The 17,174-nt window shown below is 34.6% G+C and overlaps 12 non-coding genes across 12 annotated transcripts; all 12 read right to left on the bottom strand.

Moving 5' to 3' along the window:
* Positions 1-387: 387 nt before the first annotated feature.
* TRNAT-CGU (transfer RNA threonine (anticodon CGU)) lies at positions 388-461 on the bottom strand. The gene has a single exon. It is a non-coding gene; the product is annotated as a tRNA-Thr (tRNA).
* A 2,207-nt stretch (positions 462-2,668) lies between these two features.
* On the bottom strand, positions 2,669-2,742 carry TRNAT-CGU (transfer RNA threonine (anticodon CGU)). Its single transcript has one exon. It is a non-coding gene; the product is annotated as a tRNA-Thr (tRNA).
* A 1,410-nt stretch (positions 2,743-4,152) lies between these two features.
* On the bottom strand, positions 4,153-4,226 carry TRNAT-CGU (transfer RNA threonine (anticodon CGU)). Its single transcript has one exon. It is a non-coding gene; the product is annotated as a tRNA-Thr (tRNA).
* A 1,410-nt stretch (positions 4,227-5,636) lies between these two features.
* On the bottom strand, positions 5,637-5,710 carry TRNAT-CGU (transfer RNA threonine (anticodon CGU)). Its single transcript has one exon. It is a non-coding gene; the product is annotated as a tRNA-Thr (tRNA).
* A 1,407-nt stretch (positions 5,711-7,117) lies between these two features.
* TRNAT-CGU (transfer RNA threonine (anticodon CGU)) lies at positions 7,118-7,191 on the bottom strand. Its single transcript has one exon. It is a non-coding gene; the product is annotated as a tRNA-Thr (tRNA).
* Positions 7,192-7,916: 725 nt separating this feature from the next.
* Positions 7,917-7,990, bottom strand: TRNAT-CGU (transfer RNA threonine (anticodon CGU)). Its single transcript has one exon. It is a non-coding gene; the product is annotated as a tRNA-Thr (tRNA).
* A 722-nt stretch (positions 7,991-8,712) lies between these two features.
* On the bottom strand, positions 8,713-8,786 carry TRNAT-CGU (transfer RNA threonine (anticodon CGU)). Its single transcript has one exon. It is a non-coding gene; the product is annotated as a tRNA-Thr (tRNA).
* A 2,319-nt stretch (positions 8,787-11,105) lies between these two features.
* On the bottom strand, positions 11,106-11,179 carry TRNAT-CGU (transfer RNA threonine (anticodon CGU)). The gene has a single exon. It is a non-coding gene; the product is annotated as a tRNA-Thr (tRNA).
* Positions 11,180-12,657: 1,478 nt separating this feature from the next.
* On the bottom strand, positions 12,658-12,731 carry TRNAT-CGU (transfer RNA threonine (anticodon CGU)). The gene has a single exon. It is a non-coding gene; the product is annotated as a tRNA-Thr (tRNA).
* Positions 12,732-14,662: 1,931 nt separating this feature from the next.
* Positions 14,663-14,736, bottom strand: TRNAT-CGU (transfer RNA threonine (anticodon CGU)). Its single transcript has one exon. It is a non-coding gene; the product is annotated as a tRNA-Thr (tRNA).
* A 725-nt stretch (positions 14,737-15,461) lies between these two features.
* On the bottom strand, positions 15,462-15,535 carry TRNAT-CGU (transfer RNA threonine (anticodon CGU)). Its single transcript has one exon. It is a non-coding gene; the product is annotated as a tRNA-Thr (tRNA).
* Positions 15,536-16,369: 834 nt separating this feature from the next.
* On the bottom strand, positions 16,370-16,443 carry TRNAT-CGU (transfer RNA threonine (anticodon CGU)). Its single transcript has one exon. It is a non-coding gene; the product is annotated as a tRNA-Thr (tRNA).
* Positions 16,444-17,174: the final 731 nt, after the last annotated feature.

Below are 17,174 nucleotides of genomic sequence, written 5' to 3'. Positions count from 1 at the left end.
TGATGTCAAACAAAAGTGAAAGTCCTCTTTTTCGGCTAACAGCCCAAACTGACATGAAGAAAGGAAAGCACTGCTGATATTCGAAATCAAGATTTTCTGTTTACTAAACAGGCTCTTTGACCAACTTGGCTAAATCACAAAAAGATGTGATATATTGGAAAGACTGCTTAGAGAGTCAGATGCGGAATGTGGAGGCATTTCAAAATAAAATCCATTGGTTAAATTGTCAAGCTTGAAGCAGTCTTAATTCCTTTTCAGCATTTAGATGAGATACTTAATCTCACAATTGCACTATCAGTAGGGCTGGAACAATGGCAAATTTGAGTTTGCACTCAGGTAAAACACCTGCTTTAAGACAGGAAGCTTATTCTTGAGAAGATGAAAACAAGGTACTGCTGAGAGTTGAACTCAGGATCTCCTGTTTACGAGACAGGCGCTTTAACCAACTAAGCCACAGCACCACATGATCCAAATGTGAATATTTATTATTCTGCTTTTTCAGAAAACTGCTATGAAAATTTGTAGCATCTAATGTGTAATTCCACTGGTTTTAATTTGTAATGATTGAAGCCATCCTATATTCTCTAAAGAAACTTATTTCATCTAATTCCTTTTAGAGCATTTCAAAAGCAGAAAGTTTTTTTCTCTCAATTGCACTTTATTAGGGCTTTGGGAAAGACATGTTTGATGTCAAACAAAAGTGAAAGTCCTCTTTTTCGGCTAACAGCCCAAACTGACATGAAGAAAGGAAAGCACTGCTGACATTCGAAATCAAGATTTTCTGTTTACTAAACAGGCTCTTTAACCAACTTGGCTACATCACAAAAAGATGTGATATATTGGAAAGACTGCTTAGAGAGTCAGATGCGGAAAGTGGAGGCATTTCAAAATAAAATCCATTGGTTAAGTTGTCAAGTTTGAAGCAATCTTACTTCCTTTTCAGCATTTAGATGAGATACTTAATCTCACAATTGCACTATCAGTAGGGCTGGAACAATGGCAAATTTGAGTTTGCACACAGGTAAAACACCTGATTTAAGATTGGAAGCTTATTCTTGATAAGATGAAAACAAGGTACTGCTGAGAGTTGAACTCAAGATCTCCTGTTTATGAGACAGGTGCTTTAACCAACTAATCCACAGCACCACATGATCCAAATGTGAATATTTATTATTCTGCTTTTTCAGAAAACTGGTATGAAAATTTGTAGCGTCTAATGTGTAATTCCACTGGTTTTAATTTGTAATGCTTGAGCCCATCCTATATTCTCTAAAGAAAGTTATTTCATCTAATTCCTTTTAGAGCATTTCAAAAGCAAATTTTTTTTTCACTCAAATTCCACTGGTTTTAATTTGTAATGCTTGAAGCCATCCTATATTCTCTAAAGAAACTTATTTCATCTAATTCCTTTTAGAGCATTTCAAAAGCAGAAAGTTTTTTTCTCTCAATTGCACTTTATTAGGGATTTGGGAAAGACATGTTTGATGTCAAACAAAAGTGAAAGTCCTCTTTTTCGACTAACAGCCCCAAACTGACATGAAGAAAGGAAAGCACTGCTGACATTCGAAATCAAGATTTTCTGTTTACTAAACAGGCTCTTTGACCAACTTGGCTAAATCACAAAAAGATGTGATATATTGGAAAGACTGCTTAGAGAGTCAGATGCGGAAAGTGGAGGCATTTCAAAATAAAATCCATTGGTTAAGTTGTCAAGTTTGAAGCAATCTTACTTCCTTTTCAGCATTTAGATGAGATACTTAATCTCACAATTGCACTATCAGTAGGGCTGGAACAATGGCAAATTTGAGTTTGCACACAGGTAAAACACCTGATTTAAGATTGGAAGCTTATTCTTGATAAGATGAAAACAAGGTACTGCTGAGAGTTGAACTCAAGATCTCCTGTTTATGAGACAGGCGCTTTAACCAACTAATCCACAGCACCACATGATCCAAATGTGAATATTTATTATTCTGCTTTTTCAGAAAACTGGTATGAAAATTTGTAGCGTCTAATGTGTAATTCCACTGGTTTTAATTTGTAATGCTTGAGCCCATCCTATATTCTCTAAAGAAAGTTATTTCATCTAATTCCTTTTAGAGCATTTCAAAAGCAAATTTTTTTTTTCACTCAAATTCCACTGGTTTTAATTTGTAATGCTTGAAGCCATCCTATATTCTCTAAAGAAACTTATTTCATCTAATTCCTTTTAGAGCATTTCAAAAGCAGAAAGTTTTTTTCTCTCAATTGCACTTTATTAGGGATTTGGGAAAGACATGTTTGATGTCAAACAAAAGTGAAAGTCCTCTTTTTCGACTAACAGCCCCAAACTGACATGAAGAAAGGAAAGCACTGCTGACATTCGAAATCAAGATTTTCTGTTTACTAAACAGGCTCTTTGACCAACTTGGCTAAATCACAAAAAGATGTGATATATTGGAAAGACTGCTTAGAGAGTCAGATGCGGAAAGTGGAGGCATTTCAAAATATAATCCATTGGTTAAATTGTCAAGCTTGAAGCAGTCTTACTTCCTTTTCAGCATTTAGATGAGATACTTAATCTCACAATTGAACTATCAGTAGGGCTGGAACAATGGCAAATTTGAGTTTGCACTCAGGTAAAACACCTGCTTTAAGACAGGAAGCTTATTCTTGAGAAGATGAAACAAGGTACTGCTGAGAGTTGAACTCAGGATCTCCTATTTACGAGACAGGCGCTTTAACCAACTAAGCCACAGCACCACATGATCCAAATGTGAATATTTATTATTCTGCTTTTTCAGAAAACTGCTATGAAAATTTGTAGCATCTAATGTGTAATTCCACTGGTTTTAATTTGTAATGATTGAAGCCATCCTATATTCTCTAAAGAAACTTATTTCATCTAATTCCTTTTAGAGCATTTCAAAAGCAGAAAGTTTTTTTCTCTCAATTGCACTTTATTAGGGCTTTGGGAAAGACATGTTTGATGTCAAACAAAAGTGAAAGTCCTCTTTTTCGGCTAACAGCCCAAACTGACATGAAGAAAGGAAAGCACTGCTGACATTCGAAATCAAGATTTTCTGTTTACTAAACAGGCTCTTTGACCAACTTGGCTACATCACAAAAAGATGTGATATATTGGAAAGACTGCTTAGAGAGTCAGATGCGGAAAGTGGAGGCATTTCAAAATAAAATCCATTGGTTAAGTTGTCAAGTTTGAAGCAATCTTACTTCCTTTTCAGCATTTAGATGAGATACTTAATCTCACAATTGCACTATCAGTAGGGCTGGAACAATGGCAAATTTGAGTTTGCACACAGGTAAAACACCTGATTTAAGATTGGAAGCTTATTCTTGATAAGATGAAAACAAGGTACTGCTGAGAGTTGAACTCAAGATCTCCTGTTTATGAGACAGGCGCTTTAACCAACTAATCCACAGCACCACATGATCCAAATGTGAATATTTATTATTCTGCTTTTTCAGAAAACTGCTATGAAAATTTGTAGCGTCTAATGTGTAATTCCACTGGTTTTAATTTGTAATGCTTGAGCCCATCCTATATTCTCTAAAGAAAGTTATTTCATCTAATTCCTTTTAGAGCATTTCAAAAGCAAATTTTTTTTTTCACTCAAATTCCACTGGTTTTAATTTGTAATGCTTGAAGCCATCCTATATTCTCTAAAGAAACTTATTTCATCTAATTCCTTTTAGAGCATTTCAAAAGCAGAAAGTTTTTTTCTCTCAATTGCACTTTATTAGGGATTTGGGAAAGACATGTTTGATGTCAAACAAAAGTGAAAGTCCTCTTTTTCGACTAACAGCCCCAAACTGACATGAAGAAAGGAAAGCACTGCTGACATTCGAAATCAAGATTTTCTGTTTACTAAACAGGCTCTTTGACCAACTTGGCTAAATCACAAAAAGATGTGATATATTGGAAAGACTGCTTAGAGAGTCAGATGCGGAAAGTGGAGGCATTTCAAAATAAAATCCATTGGTTAAATTGTCAAGCTTGAAGCAGTCTTACTTCCTTTTCAGCATTTAGATGAGATACTTAATCTCACAATTGAACTATCAGTAGGGCTGGAACAATGGCAAATTTGAGTTTGCACTCAGGTAAAACACCTGCTTTAAGACAGGAAGCTTATTCTTGAGAAGATGAAAAAAAGGTACTGCTGAGAGTTGAACTCAGGATCTCCTGTTTACGAGACAGGCGCTTTAACCAACTAAGCCACAGCACCACATGATCCAAATGTGAATATTTATTATTCTGCTTTTTCAGAAAACTGCTATGCAAATTTGTAGCATCTAATGTGTAATTCCACTGGTTTTAATTTGTAATGATTGAAGCCATCCTATATTCTCTAAAGAAACTTATTTCATCTAATTCCTTTTAGAGCATTTCAAAAGCAGAAAGTTTTTTTCTCTCAATTGCACTTTATTAGGGCTTTGGGAAAGACATGTTTGATGTCAAACAAAAGTGAAAGTCCTCTTTTTCGGCTAACAGCCCAAACTGACATGAAGAAAGGAAAGCACTGCTGACATTCGAAATCAAGATTTTCTGTTTACTAAACAGGCTCTTTGACCAACTTGGCTACATCACAAAAAGATGTGATATATTGGAAAGACTGCTTAGAGAGTCAGATGCGGAAAGTGGAGGCATTTCAAAATAAAATCCATTGGTTAAGTTGTCAAGTTTGAAGCAATCTTACTTCCTTTTCAGCATTTAGATGACATACTTAATCTCACAATTGCACTATCAGTAGGGCTGGAACAATGGCAAATTTGAGTTTGCACACAGGTAAAACACCTGATTTAAGATAGGAAGCTTATTCTTGATAAGATGAAAACAAGGTACTGCTGAGAGTTGAACTCAAGATGTCCTGTTTATGAGACAGGCGCTTTAACCAACTAATCCACAGCACCACATGATCCAAATGTGAATATTTATTATTCTGCTTTTTCAGAAAACTGCTATGAAAATTTGTAGCGTCTAATGTGTAATTCCACTGGTTTTAATTTGTAATGCTTGAGCCCATCCTATATTCTCTAAAGAAAGTTATTTCATCTAATTCCTTTTAGAGCATTTCAAAAGCAAATTTTTTTTTTCACTCAAATTCCACTGGTTTTAATTTGTAATGCTTGAAGCCATCCTATATTCTCTAAAGAAACTTATTTCATCTAATTACTTTTAGAGCATTTCAAAAGCAGAAAGTTTTTTTCTCTCTATTGCACTTTATTAGGGATTTGGGAAAGACATGTTTGATGTCAAACAAAAGTGAAAGTCCTCTTTTTCGACTAACAGCCCCAAACTGACATGAAGAAAGGAAAGCACTGCTGACATTCGAAATCAAGATTTTCTGTTTACTAAACAGGCTCTTTGACCAACTTGGCTAAATCACAAAAAGATGTGATATATTGGAAAGACTGCTTAGAGAGTCAGATGCGGAAAGTGGAGGCATTTCAAAATAAAATCCATTGGTTAAATTGTCAAGCTTGAAGCAGTCTTAATTCCTTTTCAGCATTTAGATGAGATACTTAATCTCACAATTGAACTATCAGTAGGGCTGGAACAATGGCAAATTTGAGTTTGCACTCAGGTAAAACACCTGCTTTAAGACAGGAAGCTTATTCTTGAGAAGATGAAAACAAGGTACTGCTGAGAGTTAAACTCAGGATCTCCTGTTTACGAGACAGGCGCTTTAACCAACTAAGCCACAGCACCACATGATCCAAATGTGAATATTTATTATTCTGCTTTTTCAGAAAACTGCTATGCAAATTTGTAGCATCTAATGTGTAATTCCACTGGTTTTAATTTGTAATGATTGAAGCCATCCTATATTCTCTAAAGAAACTTATTTCATCTAATTCCTTTTAGAGCATTTCAAAAGCAGAAAGTTTTTTTCTCTCAATTGCACTTTATTAGGGATTTGGGAAAGACATGTTTGATGTCAAACAAAAGTGAAAGTCCTCTTTTTCGGCTAACAGCCCAAACTGACATGAAGAAAGGAAAGCACTGCTGACATTCGAAATCAAGATTTTCTGTTTACTAAACAGGCTCTTTGACCAACTTGGCTACATCACAAAAAGATGTGATATATTGGAAAGACTGCTTAGAGAGTCAGATGCGGAAAGTGGAGGCATTTCAAAATAAAATCCATTGGTTAAGTTGTCAAGTTTGAAGCAATATTACTTCCTTTTCAGCATTTAGATGAGATACTTAATCTCACAATTGAACTATCAGTAGGGCTGGAACAATGGCAAATTTGAGTTTGCACACAGGTAAAACACCTGCTTTAAGATAGGAAGCTTATTCTTGAGAAGATGAAAACAAGGTACTGCTGAGAGTTGAACTCAGGATCTCCTGTTTACGAGTCAGGCACTTTAACCAACTACGCCACAGCACCACATGATCCATATGTGAATATTTATTATTCTGCTTTTTCAGAAAACTGCTATGAAAATTTGTAGCATCTAATGTGTAATTCCACTGGTTTTAATTTGTAATGCTTGAGCCCATCCTATATTCTCTAAAGAAAGTTATTTCATCTAATTCCTTTTAGAGCATTTCAAAAGCAAAATTTTTTTGCTTAAATTCCACTTGTTTTAATTTGTAATGATTGAAGCCATCCTATATTCTCTAAAGAAACTTATTTCATCTAATTCCTTTTAGAGCATTTCAAAAGCAGAAATTTTTTTTCTCTCAATTGCACTTTACTAGGGCTTTGGGAAAGACATGTTTGATGTCAAACGAAAGTGAAAGTACTCTTTTTTGGCTAACAGCCCCAAACTGACATGAAGAAGGGAAAGCACTGCTGACATTCGAAATCAAGATTTTCTGTTTACTAAACAGGCTCTTTGACCAACTTGGCTAAATCACAAAAAGATGTGATATATTGGAAAGACTGCTTAGAGAGTCAGATGCGGAAAATGGAGGCATTTCAAAATAAAATCCTTTGGTTAAATTGTCAAGCTTGAAGCAGTCTTACTTCCTTTTCAGCATTTAGATGAGATACTTAGTCTCACAATTGCACTATCAGTAGGGCTGGAACAATGGCAAATTTGAGTTTGCACTCAGGTAAAACACCTGCTTTAAGATAGGAAGCTTATTCTTGAGAAGATGAAAACAAGGTACTGCTGAGAGTTTAACTCAGGATCTCCTGTTTACGAGACAGGCGCTTTAACCAACTAAGCCACAGCACCACATGATACAAATGTGAATATTTATTATTCTGCTTTTTCAGAAAACTTCTATGAAAATTTGTAGCATCTAATGTGTAATTCCACTGGTTTTAATTTGTAATGATTGAAGCCATCCTATATTCGCTAAAGAAAGTTATTTCATCTAATTCCTTTTAGAGCATTTCAAAAACAATTTTTTTTTTTCACTCAAATTCCACTGGTTTTAATTTGTAATGCTTGAAGCCATCCTATATTCTCTAAAGAAACTTATTTCATCTAATTCCTTTTAGAGCATTTCAAAAGCAGAAAGTTTTTTTCTCTCAATAGCACTTTATTAGGGCTTTGGGAAAGACATGTTTGATGTCAAACAAAAGTGAAAGTCCTCTTTTTCGGCTAACAGCCCCAAACTGACATGAAGAAAGGAAAGCACTGCTGACATTCGAAATCAAGATTTTCTGTTTACTAAACAGGCTCTTTGACCAACTTGGCTAAATCACAAAAAGATGTGATATATTGGAAAGACTGCTTAGAGGGTCAGATGCGGAAAATGGAGGCATTTCAAAATAAAATCCATTGGTTAAATTGTCAAGCTTGAAGCAGTCTTACTTCCTTTTCAGCATTTAGATGAGATACTTAATATCACAATTGCACTATGAGTAGGGCTGGAACAATGGCAAATTTGAGTTTGCACACAGGTAAAACACATGCTTTAAGATAGGAAGCTTATTCTTGAGAAGATGAAAACAAGGTACAGCTGAGAGTTGAACTCAGGATCTCCTGTTTACGAGACAGGCGCTTTAACCAACTAAGCTACAGCACCACATGATCCATATGTCAATATTTATTATTCTGCTTTTTCAGAAAACTGCTATGAAAATTTGTAGCATCTAATGTGTAATTCCACTGGTTTTAATTTGTAATGCTTGAGCCCATCCTATATTCTCTAAAGAAAGTTATTTCATCTAATTCCTTTTAGAGCATTTCAAAAGCAAAATTTTTTTACTTAAATTCCACTTGTTTTAATTTGTAATGATTGAAGCCATCCTATATTCTCTAAAGAAACTTATTTCATCTAATTCCTTTTAGAGCATTTCAAAAGCAGAAATTTTTTTTCTCTCAATTGCACTTTATTAGGGCTTTGGGAAAGACATGTTTGATGTCAAACGAAAGTGAAAGTACTCTTTTTTGGCTAACAGCCCCAAACTGACATGAAGAAAGGAAAGCACTGCTGACATTCGAAATCAAGATTTTCTGTTTACTAAACAGGCTCTTTGACCAACTTGGCTAAATCACAAAAAGATGTGATATATTGGAAAGACTGCTTAGAGAGTCAGATGCGGAAAGTGGAGGCATTTCAAAATAAAATCCATTGGTTAAATTGTCAAGCTTGAAGCAGTCTTACTTCCTTTTCAGCATTTAGATGAGATACTTAATCTCACAATTGCACTATGAGTAGGGCTGGAACAATGGCAAATTTGAGTTTGCACACAGGTAAAACACATGCTTTAAGATAGGAAGCTTATTCTTGAGAAGATGAAAACAAGGAACTGCTGAGAGTTGAACTCAGGATCTCCTGTTTACGAGACAGGCGCTTTAACCAACTAAGCTACAGCACCACATGATCCATATGTCAATATTTATTATTCTGCTTTTTCAGAAAACTGCTATGAAAATTTGTAGCATCTAATGTGTAATTCCACTGGTTTTAATTTGTAATGCTTGAGCCCATCCTATATTCTCTAAAGAAAGTTATTTCATCTAATTCCTTTTAGAGCATTTCAAAAGCAAAATTTTTTTACTTAAATTCCACTTGTTTTAATTTGTAATGATTGAAGCCATCCTATATTCTCTAAAGAAACTTATTTCATCTAATTCCTTTTAGAGCATTTCAAAAGCAGAAATTTTTTTTCTCTCAATTGCACTTTATTAGGACTTTGGGAAAGACATGTTTGATGTCAAACGAAAGTGAAAGTACTCTTTTTCGGCTAACAGCCCCAAACTGACATGAAGAAAGGAAAGCACTGCTGACATTCGAAATCAAGATTTTCTGTTTACTAAACAGGCTCTTTGACCAACTTGGCTAAATCACAAAAAGATGTGATATATTGGAAAGACTGCTTAGAGAGTCAGATGCGGAAAATGGAGGCATTTCAAAATAAAATCCATTGGTTAAATTGTCAAGCTTGAAGCAGTCTTACTTCCTTTTCAGCATTTAGATGAGATACTTAATCTCACAATTGCACTATCAGTAGAGCTGGAACAATGGCAAATTTGAGTTTGCACTCAGGTAAAACACTTGCTTTAAGATAGGAAGCTTATTCTTGAGAAGATGAAAACAAGGTACTGCTGAGAGTTTAACTCAGTATCTCCTGTTTACAAGACAGGCGCTTTAACCAACTAAGCCACAGCACCACATGATCCAAATGTGAATATTTATTATTCTGCTTTTTCAGAAAACTGCTATGAAAATTTGTAGCATCTAATGTGTAATTCCACTGGTTTTAATTTGTAATGATTGAAGCCATCCTATATTCTCTAAAGAAAGTTATTTCATCTAATTCCTTTTAGAGCATTTCAAAAACAATTTTTTTTTTCACTCAAATTCCACTGGTTTTAATTTGTAATGCTTGAAGCCATCCTATATTCTCTAAAGAAACTTATTTCATCTAATTCCTTTTAGAGCATTTCAAAAGCAGAAAGTTTTTTTCTCTCAATAGCACTTTATTAGGGCTTTGGGAAAGACATGTTTGATGTCAAACAAAAGTGAAAGTCCTCTTTTTCGGCTAACAGCCCCAAACTGACATGAAGAAAGGAAAGCACTGCTGACATTCGAAATCAAGATTTTCTGCTTACTAAACAGGCTCTTTGACCAATTTGGCTAAATCACAAAAAGATGTGATATATTGGAAAGACTGCTTAGAGAGTCAGATGCAGAAAATGGAGGAATTTCAAAATAAAATCCATTGGTTAAATTGTCAAGCTTGAAGCAGTCTTACTTCCTTTTCAGCATTTAGATGAGATTCTTAATCTCACAATTGCACTATCAGTAGGGCTGGAACAATGGCAAATTTGAGTTTGCACACAGGTAAAACACCTTATTTAAGATAGGAAGCTTATTCTTGAGAATATGAAAACAAGGTACTGCTGAGAGTTGAACTCAGGATCTCCTGTTTATGAGACAGGCGCTTTAACCAACTAATCCACAGCACCACATGATCCAAATGTGAATATTTATTATTCTGCTTTTTCAGAAAACTGCTATGAAAATTTGTAGCATCTAATGTGTAATTCCACTGGTTTTAATATGTAATGATTGAAGCCATCCTATATTCTCTAAAGAAAGTTATTTCATCTAATTCCTTTTAGAGCATTTCAAAAGCAAATTTTTTTTTTCACTCAAATTCCACTGGTTTTAATTTGTAATGCTTGAAGCCATCCTATATTCTCTAAAGAAACTTATTTCATCTAATTCCTTTTAGAGCATTACAAAAGCAGAAAGTTTTTTTCTCTCAATAGCACTTTATTAGGGCTTTGGGAAAGACATGTTTGATGTCAAACAAAAGTGAAAGTCCTCTTTTTCGGATAACAGCCCCAAACTGACATGAAGAAAGGAAAGCACTGCTGACATTTGAAATCAAGATTTTCTATTTACTAAACAGGCTCTTTGACCAACTTGGCTAAATCACAAAAAGATGTGATATATTGGAAAGACTGCTTAGAGAGTCAGATGCGGAAAGTGGAGGCATTTCAAAATAAAATCCATTGGTTAAATTGTCAAGCTTGAAGCAGTCTTACTTCCTTTTCAGCATTTAGATGAGATACTTAATCTCACAATTGCACTATGAGTAGGGCTGCAACAATGGCAAATTTGAGTTTGCACACAGGTAAAACACATGCTTTAAGATAGGAAGCTTATTCTTGAGAAGATGAAAACAAGGTACTGCTGAGAGTTGAACTAAGGATCTCCTGTTTACGAGACAGGCGCTTTAACCAACTAAGCTACAGCACCACATGATCCATATGTCAATATTTATTATTCTGCTTTTTCAGAAAACTGCTATGAAAATTTGTAGCATCTAATGTGTAATTCCACTGGTTTTAATTTGTAATGCTTGAGCCCATCCTATATTCTCTAAAGAAAGTTATTTTATCTAATTCCTTTTAGAGCATTTCAAAAGCAAAATTTTTTTACTTAAATTCCACTTGTTTTAATTTGTAATGATTGAAGCCATCCTATATTCTCTAAAGAAACTTATTTCATCTAATTCCTTTTAGAGCATTTCAAAAGCAGAAATTTTTTTTCTCTCAATTGCACTTTATTAGGGCTTTGGGAAAGACATGTTTGATGTCAAACGAAAGTGAAAGTACTCTTTTTCGGCTAACAGCCCCAAACTGACATGAAGAAAGGAAAGCACTGCTCACATTCGAAATCAAGATTTTCTGTTTACTAAACAGGCTCTTTGACCAACTTGGCTAAATCACAAAAAGATGTGATATATTGGAAAGACTGCTTAGAGAGTCAGATGCGGAAAATGGAGGCATTTCAAAATAAAATCCATTGGTTAAATTGTCAAGCTTGAAGCAGTCTTACTTCCTTTTCAGCATTTAGATGAGATTCTTAATCTCACAATTGCGCTATCAGTAGGGCTGGAACAATGGCAAATTTGAGTTTGCACACAGGTAAAACACCTGATTTAAGATAGGAAGCTCCTGTTTACAAGACAGGCGCTTTAATCAACTAAGCCACAGCACCACATGATCCATATGTGAATATTTATTATTCTGCTTTTTCAGAAAACTGCTATGAAAATTTGTAGCATCTAATGTGTAATTCCACTGGTTTTAGTTTGTAATGCTTGAGCCCATCCTATATTCTCTAAAGAAAGTTATTTCATCTAATTCCTTTTAGAGAATTTCAAAAGCAAATTTTTTTTTCACTCAAATTCCACTGGTTTTAATTTGTAATGCTTGAAGCCATCCTATATTCTCTAAAGAAACTTATTTCATCTAATTCCTTTTAGAGCATTTCAAAAGCAGAAAGTTTTTTTCTCTCAATTGCACTTTATTAGGGCTTTGGGAAAGACATGTTTGATGTCAAACAAGAATGAAAGTCCTCTTTTTCGGCTAACAGCCCCAAACTGACATGATGAAAGAAAAGCACTGCTGACATTCAAAATCAAGATTTTCTGTTTACTAAACAGGCTCTTTGACCAACTTGGTTTATTCACAAAAAGATGTGATATATTGGAAAGACTGCTTAGAGAGTCAGATGCGGAAAGTGGAGGCATTTCAAAATAAAATCCATTGGTTAAATTGTCAAGCTTGAAGCAGTCTTACTTCCTTTTCAGCATTTAGATTGTGAGATTGTGAGATACTTAATCTCACAATTGCACTATGAGTAGGGCTGGAACAATGGCAAATTTGAGTTTGCACACAGGTAAAACACCTGATTTAAGATAGGAAGCTTATTCTTGAGAAGATGAAAAAAGGTACTGCTGAGAGTTGAACCCAGGACCTCCTGTTTACGAGACAGGCGCTTTAACCAACTAAGCCACAGGACAACATGATCCATATGTGAATATTTATTATTCTGCTTTTTCAGAAAACTGCTATGAAAATTTGTAGCATCTAACGTGTAATTCCACTGGTTTTAGTTTGTAATGCTTGAGCCCTTCCTATATATTCTAAAGAAAGTTATTTCATCTAATTCCTTTTAGAGCATTTCAAAAGCAAATTTTTTTTTTCACTAAAATTCCACTGGTTTTAATTTGTAATGCTTGAAACCATCCTATATTCTCTAAAGAAACTTATTTCATCTAATTCGTTTTAGAGCATTTCAAAAGCAGAAAGTTTTTTTCTCTCAATTGCACTTTATTAGGGCTTTGGGAAAGACATGTTTGATGTCAAACAAGAATGAAAGTCCTCTTTTTCGGCTAACAGCCCCAAACTGACATGATGAAAGGAAAGCACTGCTGACATTCAAAATCAAGATTTTCTGTTTACTAAACAGGCTCTTTGACCAACTTGGTGAAAATTTGTAGCATCTAATGTGTAATTCCACTGGTTTTAATTTGTAATGCTTGAGCCCATCCTATATTCTCTAAAGAAAGTTATTTCATCTAATTCCTTTTAGAGCATTTCAAAAGCAAATTTTTTTTTACTTAAATTCCACTGGTTTTAATTTGTAATGATTGAAGCCATCCTATATTCTCTAAAGAAACTTATTTCATCTAATTCCTTTTAGAGCATTTCAAAAGCAGAAAGTTTTTTTCTCTCAATTGCACATTATTAGGGCTCTGGGAAAGACATGTTTGATGTCAAACAAAAGTGAAAGTCCTCTTTTTCGGCTAACAGCCCCAAACTGACATGAAGAAAGGAAAGCACTGCTGACATTCGATTTTCGACATTCAGATTTTCTGTTTACTAAACAGGCTCTTTGACCAACTTGGCTAAATCACAAAAAGATGCGATATATTGGAAAGACTGCTTAGAGAGTCAGATGCGGAAAATGGAGGCATTTCAAAATAAAATCCATTGGTTAAATTGTCAAGCTTGAAGCAGTCTTACTTCCTTTTCATCATTTAGATGAGATACTTAGTCTCACAATTGCACTATGAGTAGGGCTGGAACAATGGCAAATTTGAGTTTGCACACAGGTAAAACACCTGCTTTAAGATAGGAAGCTTATTCTTGAGAAGATGAAAACAAGGTACTGCTGAGAGTTGAACTCAGGATCTCCTGTTTACAAGACACAACTAAGCCACAGCACCACATGATCCATTTGTGAATATTTATTATTCTGCTTTTTCAGAAAACTGCTATGAAAATTTGTAGCATCTAATGTGTTATTCCACTGGTCTTAATTTGTAATGCTTGAGCCCATCCTATATTCTCTAAAGAAAGTTATTTCATCTAATTCCTTTTATAGCATTTCAAAAGCAATTTTTTTTTCACTCAAATTCCACTGGTTTTAATTTGTAATGCTTGAAGCCATCCTATATTCTCTAAAGAAACTTATTTCATCTAATTCCTTTTAGAGCATTTCAAAAGCAGAAAGTTTTTTTCTCTCAATTGCACTTTATTAGGGCTTTGGGAAAGACATGTTTGATGTCAAACAAAAGTGAAAGTCCTCTTTTTCGGCTAACAGCCCAAACTGACATGAAGAAAGGAAAGCACTGCTGACATTCGAAATCAAGATTTTCTGTTTACTAAACAGGCTCTTTGACCAACTTGGCTACATCACAAAAAGATGTGATATATTGGAAAGACTGCTTAGAGAGTCAGATGCGGAAAGTGGAGGCATTTCAAAATAAAATCCATTGGTTAAGTTGTCAAGTTTGAAGCAATCTTACTTCCTTTTCAGCATTTAGATGAGATACTTAATGTCACAATTGCACTATGAGTAGGGCTGGAACAATGGCAAATTTGAGTTTGCACACAGGTAAAACACCTGATTTAAGATAGGAAGCTTATTCTTGATAAGATGAAAACAAGGTACTGCTGAGAGTTGAACTCAGGATCTCCTGTTTACGAGACAGGCGCTTTAACCAACTAAGCCACAGCACCACATGATTCATATGTGAATATTTATTATTCTGCTTTTTCAGAAAACTGCTATGAAAATTTGTAGCATCTAATGTGTAATTCCACTGGTTTTAATTTGTAATGCTTGAGCCCATCCTATATTCTCTAAAGAAAGTTATTTCATCTAATTCCTTTTAGAGCATTTCAAAAGCAAATTTTTTTTTTCACTCAAATTCCACTGGTTTTAATTTGTAATGCTTGAAGCCATCCTATATTCTCTAAAGAAACTTATTTCATCTAATTCCTTTTAGAGCATTTCAAAAGCAGAAAGTTTTTTTCTCTCAATTGCACTTTATTAGGGATTTGGGAAAGACATGTTTGATGTCAAACAAAAGTGAAAGTCCTCTTTTTCGGCTAACAGCCCCAAACTGACATGAAGAAAGGAAAGCACTGCTGACATTCGAAATCAAGATTTTCTGTTTACTAAACAGGCTCTTTGACCAACTTGGCTAAATCACAAAAAGATGCGATATATTGGAAAGACTGCTTAGAGAGTCAGATGCGGAAAATGGAGGCATTTCAAAATAAAATCCATTGGTTAAATTGTCAAGCTTGAAGCAGTCTTACTTCCTTTTCAGCATTTAGATGAGATACTTAATCTCACAATTGCACTATGAGTAGGGCTGGAACAATGGCAAATTTGAGTTTGCACACAGGTAAAACACATGATTTAAGATAGGAAGCTTATTCTTGAGAAGATGAAAACAAGGTACTGCTGAGAGTTGAACTCAGGATCTCCTGTTTACGAGACAGGCACTTTAACCAACTAAGCCACAGCACCACATGATCCAAATGTGAATATTTATTATTCTGCTTTTTTAGAAAACTGCTATGAAAATTTGTAGCATCTAATGTGTAATTCCACTGGTTTTAATTTGTAATGATTGAAGCCATCCTATATTCTCTAAAGAAACTTATTTCATCTAATTCCTTTTAGAGCATTTCAAAAGCAAAATTTTTTTACTTAAATTCCACTGGTTTTAATTTGTAATGCTTGAGCCCATCCTATATTCTCTAAAGAAAGTTATTTCATCTAATTCCTTTTAGAGCATTTCAAAAGCAAATTTTTTTTTTCACTCAAATTCCACTGGTTTTAATTTGTAATGCTTGAAGCCATCCTATATTCTCTAAAGAAACTTATTTCATCTAATTCCTTTTAGAGCATTTCAAAAGCACAAAGTTTTTTCTCTCAATTGCACTTTATTAGGGCTTTGGGAAAGACATGTTTGATGTCAAACAAGAATGAAAGTCCTCTTTTTCGGCTAACAGCCCCAAACTGACATGATGAAAGGAAAGCACTGCTGACATTCGAAATCAAGATTTTCTGTTTACTAAACAGGCTCTTTGACCAACTTGGTTAAATCACAAAAAGATGTGATATATTGGAAAGACTGCTTAGAGAGTCAGATGCGGAAAGTGGAGGCATATCAAAATAAAATCCATTGGTTAAATTGTCAAGCTTGAAGCCGTCTTACTTCCTTTTCAGCATTTAGATGAGATACTTAATCTCACAATTGCACTATGAGTAGGGCTGAAACATTGGCAAATTTGAGTTTGCACACAGGTAAAACACATGCTTTAAGATAGGAAGCTTATTCTTGAGAAGATGAAAACAAGGTACTGCTGAGAGTTGAACTCAGGATCTGCTGTTTACGAGACAGGCGCTTTAACCAACTAAGCCACAGCACCACATGATACATATGTCAATATTTATTATTCTGCTTTTACAGAAAACTGCTATGAAAATTTGTAGCATCTAATGTGTAATTCCACTGGTTTTAATTTGTAATGCTTGAGCCCATCCTATATTCTCTAAAGAAAGTTATTTCATCTAATTCCTTTTAGAGCATTTCAAAAGCAAATTTTTTTTTCACTCAAATTCCACTGGTTTTAATTTGTAATGCTTGAAGCCATCCTATATTCTCTAAAGAAACTTATTTCATCTAATTCCTTTTAGAGCATTTCAAAAGCAGAAAGTTTTTTTCTCTCAATTGCACTTTATTAGAGATTTGGGAAAGACATGTTTGATGTCAAACAAAAGTGAAAGTACTCTTTTTCGACTAACAGCCCCAAACTGACATGAAGAAAGGAAAGCACTGCTGACATTCGAAATCAAGATTTTCTGTTTACTAAACAGGCTCTTTGACCAACTTGGCTAAATCACAAAAAGATGTGATATATTGGAAAGACTGCTTAGAGAGTCAGATGCGGAAAGTGGAGGCATTTCAAAATAAAATCCATTGGTTAAATTGTCAAGCTTGAAGCAGTCTTCCTCTTTTCAGCATTTAGATGAGATACTTAATCTCACAATTGCACTATGAGTAGGGCTGGAACAATGGCTAATTTGAGTTTGCACTCAGGTAAAACACGTGCTTTAAGATAGGAAGCTTATTCTTGACAAGCGCTTTAACCAACTAAGC

This window comes from Dendrobates tinctorius, unplaced genomic scaffold (assembly GCF_039654945.1).
Source record: "Dendrobates tinctorius isolate UK_male_01 unplaced genomic scaffold, ASM3965494v1 ptg000254l, whole genome shotgun sequence".
NCBI classification, from domain to species: domain Eukaryota; kingdom Metazoa; phylum Chordata; class Amphibia; order Anura; family Dendrobatidae; genus Dendrobates; species Dendrobates tinctorius.
Note: the sequence above shows the minus strand (reverse complement) of the source record. Positions and strands in the feature narration are given on the sequence as shown.